Source organism: Sminthopsis crassicaudata, chromosome 3, assembly GCF_048593235.1.
Source record: "Sminthopsis crassicaudata isolate SCR6 chromosome 3, ASM4859323v1, whole genome shotgun sequence".
Classification (NCBI taxonomy): Eukaryota; Metazoa; Chordata; class Mammalia; order Dasyuromorphia; family Dasyuridae; genus Sminthopsis; species Sminthopsis crassicaudata.
Genome location: NC_133619.1, coordinates 211856263 through 211869870, shown reverse-complemented (window position 1 = coordinate 211869870; position 13608 = coordinate 211856263). Strand labels below are relative to the sequence as shown.

General features: G+C 37.5%; 1 protein-coding gene across 1 annotated transcript in view; it reads right to left on the bottom strand.

The window, feature by feature from the left end:
* SCML2 (Scm polycomb group protein like 2) overlaps window positions 1–12631 on the bottom strand; it is a 137814-nt gene extending 125183 nt beyond the window's left edge. Inside the window, exon 1 of the mRNA XM_074299888.1 lies at window positions 12430–12631. The gene's annotated coding sequence lies outside the window, so the exon portion shown is untranslated. The remainder of the gene's footprint in view (window positions 1–12429) is intronic.
* Between the last annotated feature and the right edge of the window lie 977 nt (window positions 12632–13608).

Here is a 13608-nt window from a genome sequence, read left to right as displayed (position 1 = left end):
TTGGAAATATGAAAAAGAAAAAAAAAGTTTTTAAAATTATTCCCCAGTGGATAGCCACCAGAAGAAAAAAAAAAATCAAAGTTTTAGTTAAACCATATGAACAAATGCTCTAAAATCACTACTGACTAGAGCAATACAAATTAAAACAACTCTGAGGTGGTTACCATTTCACACTTATCATGACTGGCATGACATTAATAATGCAGAATAGGAAAATGACAAATGCCAGAGAGGATGTGAAAAAATTGGGACACAAATGCACTCCTGGTGAAATTGTAAACAGTCCAACTATTCCGATTAACAATTTGGAACTATGTCCAAGGGGTTATAAAATTTTGTGTATCCTTTAACCTAGAAATACTTCAAGATCTGTATCTGAAAGATAGCCCAAAAAAGGGGGAAAATATATTCTTCTCTAAAATATAATGTTCTCTGGGAACAAGTTTCTTGGGGGGCTTCTGGAGGTAGCCTTAGTTTCAGTTCAGTGTAATCACCCTAAATGCATCCAGGAGTTAAAGTCCAAATCCTTTATTGTTTCCTTCAAAGTCATGTCTCTTTTCCTGGGCCCCGTTAGCTTTCTTAAAGGCCTCTCTCTTTGGTTCCTGCTGCTAGTCCTTTGCTTCTGTCAGCTTCTGCCTCTAGTTCCCTTCAAATGTCTCCAGCCAGTACAAAGGTGGAAGATGGAATGAATCTTGTCTGTTCCAAATGTCCTGGACTGAATCCTGGTTGAGGCTCCTAGCTTATATATGCTCTCTTAAAAGTGTGAATCTTGTAGAACTCTAGTAAGTACTAAGTACATTAGTGAACTAGAGAACTGTTAAGTATCATGCTAAATTAGATAACTGACTCAGCATCTTATAAGAATCCTAACATCTCCCGATTACTTTTGACTTTAGAACATAAGTGCTCATGACCTCCCTGACTTCTCAAGGAGGTGAGAACCCTAAAAAAGGTGATCACGCCTTCCCTTACTGCTCAAAAAAGGAGTGAAAGCACCATAAAAAGGAGGTGATCCCGCCCCATAAAAACACCAAAGGAAATGGGAAATCAAATCATAGTAGTGGGTTTTTGAAGGGGCTCACTTGAAACAGGTATACATAAATCCATCAATATGGAAGGTATTACACATAATTACTAAATTACATAAGCACATAGCAATATACACACTCTAGAAGTGATGTAACAAATAACATGAATCAACATCAGGAATTGTACATGTCCATGAGTCCTAAAAATAGTCCAAAAGGAATCCATTGTCCATTAGTTCATGTGCCAGGAATCCAATAATTCCTGCAAGTTAATAAGTTTGTCAGAATTAATAAGTTACCAAAGACAGGTCAGAAAGTAGTTAGATAGTTAAGGAAAACTCAAACTGCTTCAGGAAATGGGCTGGTGATTCAATAGTCCTACTCTTTCAGCCAACATGGTGTTAAGATGCTGTGAGTTGTTTGAAGGTACCATAAAAACAACATCTATGACTACTAAGCTAATAAAAAATTCTTCACAAGGTTTGATCAAAATTTCAAGAGTGCCTCTTAACACTTTTTTCACTTTCAAAAAAAGTCACATCTTTTAGGCCTCAACTTCTAAATAATAATAAATACTAGTAGTTCTCATGTTTCATTAAATAAGCCAAATACATTTCAAAGTTAAATTTTTTTTCTGTAAAAGAATCTAAATTCAAAGAGAAAAGAGACATTTCAAAGGTCAAATGATGACAATTTATTATAATATAAAGGCTAGACTGAAAGTTCTAATGAAAAATCTTAGTTACACTATAAAAATAGTTCAATATACCAAAAGATCTGAAAATAATCCATTTTCAGAAAATAAGCATCTGTCAATTGCTAAACATCTATAGCAGCACTTGAGAAACAATAATAAACTGCATCAAGTTCTATTTAGCCTCTAGAACTAGCCTGAATTCATAATTATTCACCTAATTCATTTCTGCATAAATCTATACTAAAAAATATTGACTTTATATCTAAATTTATCCAAAAGTTATTTTAGACATAACCTACAATAATGATGTGTGCATATAAATTAAATTCAAATTATCAAATTAGTCACTTTCTATTTTTTCATACTGCTTCTAAAATATAACTACTTAACTGAATTTTAAAGTTCACTGACAATTCAATGTCATATACATCCTCCTCCTCTAGTTAAATGAAACTTCTCCTAAGACCCTTTTGCTTTATCTTAACTCTAAAGTTCATGCTTGGTTTCATTTATCTGAAACTACTACTTGAAAACCTACAATCATACTCCTCTAAAGCAAAAACCTAAGCAAATGTTTTTGATCTATATATAAGTAGCTCATGTCTAAATAGGGATCTTTATGTTATATTAGATGAGGTAGCAATGTGAATTGTATTCTTAATGTTCTAACAAATTATTGTAAATTACATTTAAATATCATTATGCTCAATAATCTCATCACACTATAACTTCATGAAAACAATTATTTTTAAGCTAAAATCTATTATTGAAACATAAGGCACAAATGTTTGCAGAATTAAGAATTCTGAAAGGGAAGAGTGTTTTCTACAATTTTAAGCATTAACTGGTTAAAAAAAAAAAAAAAAAAAAAAAAAAAAGGCAAACAGATTTCTCGTACATGTTCTGTTATTTTTAAGGGGTGGAATGAATCCCACAAAACTACCAAAAATCAGGTTAAAATTTTTCTTCATCTAGTACTATATGATTCACACAAATTAATATTTCAGATAAATATTATTCTTTTAACAACCAAAATAGTTTCTAGTTTAACCATTTTGTTGGAAACAGCATAAATGTTAATTATACTGCTCTGTAATAGTTACTAAAAACTGTCTCTCCCTAAATGGTCCAAAACATCTGTGCATATATTGCCTTCTAACTCTTAACTACTATCAGTATATAGTTAGTTCTGACCTGCTACTTTCTTCTCCAATTCCACATCAATTGGCCTGGAGGTGGCCCAAGTCATATCAAAGAGAACCACTGTCATATGACAGTCTTTTTTTTTTTTTTAATTTAATTTTCCAAATGTATTTTTTTCCAAATACATATAAAGATAGCTTTCAACCTTCTTTTTTGTAACACCTCGTGTTCCCAATTTTTCTCCCTCCCTCCCCAAGACAGCAAGCAATCCCATATAGGTCAAAAATGTATAATCCATTCAAAAATATTTCCATATCATATTGGACAAGAAAAATCAGCCCCAAAGAGAGAAAAAAAAAAACAAGGAAGAAAACAAACAAAAAATAAAAATACTATACTTCAATCCACATTTATTCTCCATAGAGAGAGAACTATGGATGTGGATGGCATTTTCCATCCTAAGTCCATTGGAATTGCCTTCAATCAGGTCATTGTTGAAAAGAGCCAAGTCCATGACAGTTGGCTGTTACATACTCATGCTGTTATTGTGTACAATATTTTCTTGATTCTGCTTCTCTCTTCACTCAGCATCAGTTCATGTCAATGTTTTCAAGACTATTCTGAAATCATCCTGCTCATCATTTCTTATAGAACAGTGATATTCCATTACATTACTATATCTTAACTTTTTCAGCCATTTCCCAACTGATGGGTATCCATTCAATTTCCAATTCCTTGCCATTACAAAGAGCTACTAAACATTTTTGTATATATGGGTCCTTTCCCCTCTTTTATGATCTCTTTGAGATACAGAGACATTCTTTGTATACCAAACAGTAGTGAAAACTGTTGGATCAAAAGGTGTGGACAGTTTGATAGCCCTGTGGGTATAGTTCCAAATTGCTCTCCAGAATGTCTAGATCATTTCACAGCTCCAATGCATTAGTGTTCCAGTTTTCCCACATCCCCCACAAAATTTATCATCTTTTCCTGTCATCTTAATCAATCTGAGGTGTGAAATGATACCTTAGAGTTGTCTTAATTTGTATATCTCTAATCACTAAGTGATTTAGAGCATGTTTTCATGACTAGAAATGGCCTAATTTTTTTTATCTCAAAATTGTTTATATTCTTTGATCATTTATCAATTGAGGAATGACTTGCATTTTTATACATTTGAGTTAATTCTCTATATATTTTAGAAATGAGTCCTTTATCAGAAACACTATAAAAATTTTCCCCATTCTTCTGCTTCCCTTCTAATCTTGGGTTACACTGGCTTTGTGTAAAAAGTTTTTAATTTAATAATAATAAATTATCCCTTTTGCATTTCATAATGTTGCCTAATTCTTTTTTGGCCATAAAGTCCTTACTTCTCCACAGATCTGACAGGTAGACTATCCCTTGTTCTACTAATTTCATGCAGTGATATCTTGAGAATTGAATTTAAGTGAGGCAAGGTTTCAGTCATCAATCTCACTCTTTTCTATTCATCAGAGTAGCAAGACAAAAGTCAAGACAATGTGCTGTAGCCCAGGGTACAGCAGATCAACCTGGCATCTTAAGTTCTAAGGACTCCACAGAACTTGGGGTGGAGTAGGAAGAAGTCTTCTCATGCTTGAGGTAGATAATCTCTTAATTCACTAATGGCAATTCCCTCAACACCCTTTTTAGCCCATCTGCAGAGATGGTTTGGTTGTTAAGAGTGTAGTCACTGCATATGCTATAACTTCTTGGAGTAACCAGTGAGAATTGGGTGAAAGGTAGACACCAAAGGTATATGAACGGCTCTGGGGTTCTCCTTCACCCCAGGCAAAACTGAAATACAAAAGTCAACATGATAATTACTTGGTTAAAAACAAAATATACATGTATGTAAAATCAGTGAATGAAACAATGGAGATACTAAACTACAGAAAATGCCCTCCCATATTATCAATTGTATAGCCTGATATTGCGTTCCTGTTGCAGTAGTCTAGGCAGTTAGATAAAAGAGTATCGGGCCTGGAGTCAATAAAACCCAAATTTAAGTCCTCAGACATTTATTATGTAACCCTGGGCAAGTCACTTAATCAATACTAGTATGTTTCCCCAAGTGTAAAATGGAGACACTAATAGGTTCTATCTCCCAGGGTTGCTGTAGAGTATAAAATGAGATATCTGCAAAAAACACTTGGTACAGAGTCTGATACATAGTAGGTGATATATAAATACTTATTTCCATCTTTTCTCTAGCTTACTAATAAGAGAGACTGGTAGATCCTTTGATTGTGGAAATTCTGAGCTATAGAACGGCTAAAGCTCAATAGATGTCTATATTAATAATGTTTATACTAACTGGCACCAATATGATGAATCTCCACAAGAAAGGGGCTTCCAAATGCTGAAAGAAAGGGAAACCAGGTTAGAAATGGAGCAAGCTTGAATACCTAAAAGCAAGATAAGGAAACCCAGTATCAAGAAAACAAACAAACAAAAAGTAAAGAAAATTAAATAGTGGTGTTTTTTTTTTTTAAATCAGAACTACAAATTAACTATTTGATATACACATATGTCTGACTCATGAGAAACTACTAACAGTAATCTTAGAATTTTCCTCTTAATTCATTCTAAAATAAATTTTATAACAAAAAGTTTCTGGGAACTGAAAAGTAAGAACATATAACTCTTTCTAATCAACAAATAAACTGGAAGCAAAGAAATAGTTTTAAATTCCATATATTGAACTAAATGGAATTTTAATTTACCTTTCCAAAAAGCAGTTCATAAATTTCAAATAACATGTTTTGCTCAAATAATTGATAATAACTATTATAATAAGAACAAAGATGATATAAAGGCTTAAAGGTAAACATTAGGAAAACAGACTGGAGAATCAAGAATTTCCTCAGGAAGAAATTCTTACTTCTGAGACATCACATCTCTGACTTCATTGTTCCTGAGGAGAAGATAGATGTACTGTAAATCCAATTCAAAAAACATTTATTAAACTTTTACTAAGTGCAAAACACTATGCTATTATGCTGTAGAACAAAGACAAAACAAATCATTGTAGAATATTCAAGTAGTTTTCAAAGAAAATAATGTAATTCCAGTTATCTTTTAATGAACCAAGGGAATTTAATGTCCTTCAGAATGACCTGATATTTAGGCAGCCTTTTCAAGGCACTTTACTATCATGAATTATTTCACAGGGAGGGTACATAGAATTATTATGATCACCATTTCACAGATGAAGAAAGACACCAGCAGCAACTTGGAGTAGGAAGAAAACAGATAAAATTCAACAAAACTAAAAAGAGCTTCCATAACAAGTATTTGTTAAAGCTATTAAATTTTTAAACAACTCAACAAGAAGTGTTTCAACAAGAACTAGTTAAAATTCAAATAAAAAAATCACAACCTTAAAATCTTGAACATAAAAAAAAATACTTGTTTATCTGAGCAATTTATACTGGGGGTTGGAGGTGAAGGTGGATGGGAAAAACACCTCAACCAAGGAACAAGGAAGCCTTCAGGTCACATTTAAGAGTGACCCTTTAACCATGCAAAAAATTCTTACTTCACTGGTTTAGAGCTTCCTGGAGCACAAAAATTTCTCAGACAAATATATTTTAATATAAAATTAAACTGCAGTACCATTATTATTAACATATTTCTTGCAAGTAAAAAGTCAAGATTGATTTATAGAAAAATTATTCTTTATGGGATTTTCCCCCTCAATTGTTCCTCTAAACTTGCCCTAAGATTTATCTTTAATATCTATATTGACATATGTGAAAATTTTTCCACTAAATTTTATGAATACATTTTTTGAGTATTCAACAATCTACTTATTACCTTCTTTATACATGTGTCCTAATTTACCATATCTTGCTGTTAGGATTACAAGGTGATAACTCAGGTTGTCTAAACAATTCTCTGGCTCAGAATTCATACCTTTGGTTCAGGCCTTTGAAGGGAGTTTACATCTTTGGACTTCTGAGGTAGAGTTTACATGTTTAAAGGAGTTTGCACCTTTAAAGGGAGCAAGTTCATTGGTTGAAGTATTTTCCCCCAACCCCCTAAATTCTCACATGCCTCTTTAAAAGGAGCAAGTTCATTGGTTGAAGTATTTTCCCCACAAGCCCCTGAGTTCTCACATGCCCATTCTCTGCGAGGATAAAAGAGGCAACATTGAGCCTGGAGAACAGTCTGACTGGGAGATTGAGTTGAGATGGCTGTCTAGAAGGATAACTTAGAGACGACCAGACCTTTACAATTTGGTGCCCAACGTGGGCCCACAACTCTGAGATTAAGAGTCTCATGCTCTACTGACTGAGCTAGCAGGGCTTGGGGGAAAATACTTCAACCAATGAACTCGCTCCCTCTAAAGGTGCAAACTCCTTAAACATGTAAACTCTACCTCAGAAATACAAAGGTGTAAACTCCCTTCAAAGACCTGAAACAAAGGTGTGAATTCTGAGCCAGAGAATTGTTTAGACAACCTGAGTTATCACCTTGTAATCCTAACACCTTGCATTAGTATGTACTAAATAAATATGTTCTAATGTTAAAAGAATAACAATAAAAAACTGACAATTGCAGGAACACAATTTCCTATAAGGCCTTACTCTTTTTTTTTTTAAATAGTTTTTTAATTGACAGAACATATGTATGGGTAATTTTTACAACATTGTCCCTTGCACTCACTTCTGTTCCAACTTTTCCCTTCCATCCCTCCACCCTCTCCCCTAGATGGGCAGACAGTCTCATACATGTTAAACATGTTAAAGTATATCTTAAGATACAATAGATGTGTGCAGATCCGTACAGTTCTCTTGTTGCACGAGAAAAACTGGATTCAGAAGGTTAAAAATAACCTGGGAAGAAAAATAAAAATGCAAGTAGTCCACATTCATTTTGCAGTGTTCCTTCCCTGGGTGTAGCTGATTCTGTCCATCTTTGTTGAAGATATTCACTTCCATCACAATATATCTTCATGATGTAGTCTGATGGAAGTGGATATCTTCAACATAGAGAAGAGCTAATCCAATTCCAATTGACCAATGATGGACAGAATCAGCTATACCCAGAAAAGGAACACTGGGAAATGAGTGTAAACTGTTAGCATTTTTTTTTCTTTTTCTCCCCAGGTTATTTTTACCTTCCGAATCCAATTCTTCCTTTGCAACAACAACAACAATAAAATTCGGTTCTGCACATATATATTGTACCTAGGATATACTATAACATATTTAATATGTATGGGAATGCCTGCCATCTAGGGGAGGGGGTGGAGGGAAGTAGGGGAAAATTCGGAACAGAAGGGAGTACACGGGATAATGTTGTAAAAAATGTTATAATTATAAAATTAATTTTAAAAAAAGCCAATATATCCTCATACAATATTGTTATTGAAGTGTATAATGATCTCCTGGTTCTGCTCCTTTCACTTAGCATCAATTCATATTGGTCTCACCAAGCCTCTCTGAAATCATCCTGCTGGTCATTTCTTACAGAACAATAATATTCCATAGTCATATATCAAAATTTACCCAACCATTCTCCAATTTATGGGCATCCATTCAATTTCCAGTTTCTAGCCACAACAAAAAGGACTGCCACAAACATTTTGGCACATACATGTCCCTTTCCCTTCTTTAATATCTCTTTGAGATATAAGCCCAGTAGTAACACTGTGGATCAAAGGCTATGCACAATTTGATAACTTTTTTAGCATAGTTCCAAATTGTTCTCCAGAATGGTTGGATTCTTTCACAACTCCTCCAACAATGCATCAGTGTCCCAGTTTTCCCACAGCCCCTCCAACATTCATCACTATCTTTTCCTATAATCTTAGCCAATCTGACAGATGTGTAGTGGTATCACAGAGTGGTCTTAATTTGCATTTCTTTGATCAATAGTGATTTGGAACACCCTTTCAAATGAGTAGGAATAGTTTCAATTTCATCATCTGAAAATTGTCTGTTCATATCTTTTGACCATTTATCAATTGGAGAATGGCCTGATTTCTTATAAATTAAGAGTCAATTCTCTATATATTTTGCTTTTATCAGAACTTTTAACTGTAAAAATGTTTTCCCAGTTTCTTGCTTCACTTCTAATCTTGTTTGCATTAGTTTTATTTGTACAAAAGCTTTTTAATTTAATGAACTCTAGTTGTTCTTTGGTCACAGTTCCTTCCTCCTCTACAAGTCTGAGAAGTAAACTATTCTATGTTCCTCTAATTTATTTATGATTTCGTTCTTTATGGCTAAATCATGAACCCATTTTGATCTTATCTTGGTGTAAGGTCTTAAATGTGGGTCCATAAGACCTTACTGTTGAAAAACACTTAGCATTGAAATGAACAGATTTTATATATACAGTATATATATTATACAGTGTATATCAACAATATTATATGATGATCAATTCTGATGGACGTGACTCTCTTCAGCAATGAGAGGATCCAAATCAGTTCCAATTGATCTGTAATGAACAGAACCAGGTACATCCAGAGAAAGAACACTGGGAAATAAGTATGGACCACAACATAGCATTTACACTCTTTCTGTTATTGTTTGATTGCATTTTTGTTTTTTCTTTTCAGGTTATTTTTACCTTCTTTCTAAATCCTATCTTTCTTGTGCAGCAAGATAACTGTGTGTGTATGTGTGTGTGTGTGTGTGTGTGTGTGTATGTGTGTGTGTATACACACACACACACATATATATACATGTAGATATGTAGATAGATAGATAGATATAGTATTTAACATATACTTTAACATATTTAACATGTATGGGACTACCTGCTATTTAGGGGAGGGGGTGGAGGGAAGGAGGGAAAAAGTTGAAGCAGAAGTTTTTGTAAGGGTCAATGTTGAAAAATTACCCATGCATATGTTTTGTATATAAAAACTATAATTAAAAAAATGTAAAAAAAAAAAAAGAAAGAAAGAAAGAAAGAAAAAGAAAAGAAAGAAAAGAAAAAGAAAAACACCCAGCATGGCATAGTTGAGAAAGTGAAGGTCTTGGGATTAGAAAGGTCTAGGATGTGATCACGATCATCATTTTACCACTCTAGGCTTCAATTTCCTCACTGGTAAAATAAAACATTACTTATATTAACTCCTTCACAAGTTTGATATGAGGCTCCAAGGTAAAGTACTTTGCAAACCTTAAATTACTCAAAATTACAAAATATCAGTCACTATCATTAATACCAAATCAGCCATCTTTGTGATATATATATATATATATATATATATATATATATATATATATATATATATATATATATGTATATATATATATATAATAAAAGCTTGGAACATGCTTTTTCACACCACAGTTATATCCCATTTCTTTTCCAAAATAACGTTTTCTAAAATCCAGTTAATCTTTCAAAACATTTGGTTACTACCTTCCTGAACAATTTCAGGACCTCACTGAGATGTTAAAGGTGTTAAAAGTCTCAGTATCTTTTGAAGAATATAAAAAGTTCCAACAAACACAGGACCAAATAGGTATGTATAAAAGAGAAAAAGACTCTTTTAATAAATCTTTAACTTATACAAAATAATCAGATGCATAATAATTCTAATGAAGTTCTGTTATTAGCATCTGGTAAGTAGTGTAACCCTGATTTCTTCAAAAGCAATGCTTCATATAAAAAAATAAACTTATGTCCCAACCAAAATCCCTTATTCTAAGGAAGCCTTCCTCACCCCCACTTAAAGCTAGTGCCCTTGTTGATAATTACTTTCTAGTTCTCTTGTAACTTGCTTTGCATATATTTATTTACATATTGTCTCCCTCATTAGAGGGTAATCTAATCTAATTGTAACTGAAATATTTCCAGTTTAAGACAGATAATATTCTCTCAAATCTGGAAGGACTCATTCTATAAACATTAAAATGGGACATAAAGTTTCTGAAAAAAAATATTCCTTTTTAAGCCTGTAGATGGCATGATGCTGATCAAATTATTTTTTTCTGTCTCAATTTCTTCCCCTCTGATATACTAAAAATGTCTCTACTTTCTAATATTTGGAAGCATAAAATTGAACATCTTGTACAATAAGTTCAATATAGGTTTTTTAATGGAGAAAGTGATTATTGTATAATACTCTGAAGGCATTTAGCTACTAAAAATAAAAGACAATGTAAATTACTTCCATAAAACCAAGACTAAGAATAAATCTCATAAAAATATGTAGCACTGTATAAGAAATCATAAAATCTACTTCTCCTTTACTATAATCATACCTACAAAGAATACACCTGCGGGAAAAAAAAATGCACCTGTCTTCCCCTCCCCCCAAACAAACCCACTTACCAAAATAAGACTAAGTTTTTCTTCCACATATGCAAAAGAAGCAGACCCTCTCGTCACTCACTGCCTCCAAAGGCAGTCTCTTAGAAAGGATGAAATAAAGAATTCCCGACAGAAGCCCCTCAGCGTACATAGTGCAACCTAGTCCAAGTGAATGGTCCCCGCTAGCATTGTAAACACAGCAAACTGGCGTCCAAGAGGACTCTCCCGAGGGACGCTCCCAAGCTCCAGCTCTGCTCCCCAGATACCAAGAAAGCGCGTCCGCGCTCCACTCCGGGAGTAATCCAAAAGTTTCCAAAGAGTTCTCCACGATCCGCCAAAGACACGCGTGCTCTGGTCTCCGGGACCCAATTACAGAGCATCACGCATAGTTTCTTCTCCAAAGGCACCCGCTCCAACGCGTGCAACCCGCCGCCCTCGCTCCGAGGGGGTCAACAGCGCCCGTGAGTCTTCCCTTAGGAGAGCGCGCACCACCCGGAGGGGTGCCCTTCCCCATTTTCCTTCCTGCCCGCTAGTCTGGAGAAAACGAGGGTAAAAAAAAGTAAAAGGGGTGGTGTCCCGTCGAAGGGAGAAAGTTTCGGTGGGAGATGTCAGGTTCCCGGGGTTGAAATGCATTAAGAAGAAGCTAAATAAGGGGAGGGAGAGAAGGAAGGAGGGATATACCACATGCCTACCAGGGGATGTCCGTGCCTGGAAAGGTGCAGATCTCGGTATGGAGGGAGACCCACCCCCCCATCCGGGGCCGGAGAAAGAAAGGAAGGAAAAAAAAACATTTCACCTCTTGTGTGCTCAGGACACTTGGAGTAGGTTTCTTCTGGGTTTTCAAAGAGGACAGTTTGGGGAGGTAGGAGGGATGGAGGCGCAAGCTGGGCGCCCAGGAGACGCAGACTCCCTGGGCAGTCACGAGCGGAGGAAAGCGAGCGCGAGCCAGGAAAGCTAACGGGAGGAGGGGGGAGGTGCATTGAGAGGGGGGAAACGAAGCCGCGGAGAGCCCACCCTGAGCTCCCGCCCATCTCCCGAGGTGGGGTGGGGGATAGGGTGCCTCCTCGGAACGCGGGAGAGGGGAGGAGGAGGGGGCGGAGCTCTAACTCCCCTCCCCACTCCGGCCGAACCGGGCGCGCGCCGCCCGGCGGTAGTGAAGGGGGCGTTCCCCGCGCAAGACAGCCCGGGCGAGAAAGGGGTTCACTCACCCCACCCCCAATTCACACACAAACACACAACTGATACCTACTGCCTTACCAGAGCGAGCTAGGCGGAGTAGATTTCGGAGAAATGAGCTGCAGGCTGAGGGAAAGGTCACGACTCACCTCCTCTGAGGAGAGGTCCCGGACCCTAGCGATGGAAGTAACTGCGGCTCTGTCACCTGGGTCCGTCCGGCGCCGGAATTCACGCCGGCGCCGCCGCTGTCGCCGCCATGTTTGTGTAGCGCCGCGCGGAGCCGCGCATGCCCCGCAGCACTCGAAGGCCCGGGGGTAGGGGGGCGGGAATGAGGAGGTCTGGTGCGCGCTGCTCCCCACACATTTCTCTGCCTACCCTCAAGCCCCCCCTCCCCCCCGCGACTCCTCCATCCCGGCCAGCCTCTTTCACTCCTCCTTCCCTCCCCCGCCTCTCCATCTCCGCTCGCCAAAAGGAAAGCGAAGCCAGAGAGTCCTTATCCCGGACGCCGCCCACCCTGCCACGCGCCACGTGCCTTCCACCAGTCCACCCCACCTCACCCAAAGTGCAAAAACGACCCGGGCTAGGCTATGTGTGTATGCATGTGCTTTGTGCTTGCCTGCAGAAGGGCAACCCGTCGGGAGGATGGTGTTAAATACGCCTGCAATAGTCCTTCACGTCAACTGACGGGACATGGATGTACTAACGGAACTCACGTTCCAGCTCTAAGGGAACATCCCCGAGCGATTCAATAGAAATGCGCTTCGCGCCTCCCCCACCCCTCAGCTTCCCTACCTGTAAGTCCCCTTAGTCACCCGAGGCAGCAATCTCCCCGCCCACCTTGCTTTTTGTCTTCCTGCATAGACCCCTAAATCAGGTTGGCCCCGAGGACTATCAGTTTAGGGAGCAGATAATAGACACCCTGGCCCGACCAACCTCAGGCAGGTTGATGGCTGTGCCAGGAAAATATTACTCGAAAGGTCCCATAGCGCCAGAGCCGAGATGTTCTTGCGAGCGCATTTCAACCTTTTCCATGAAACTTTTTTTTTTTTTTTAAGTTGCGGCTATGCTTCCCGCCACCCTGCTCAGTGTCCAGTCCTGCAAAAAGGTCTCCTCGCCCCCCACCCCAGACACGTCAGATTGCTGCACTGGATACGAGGTTGGTTCCAACAGGGGCACCACAGCATTGAGCTAGAAGGCTGCTTTGCGATCCTTTGAAGTTTTGAGTCACCTTATCGGGTATCCCCTTCCGAAAAGGAAGGT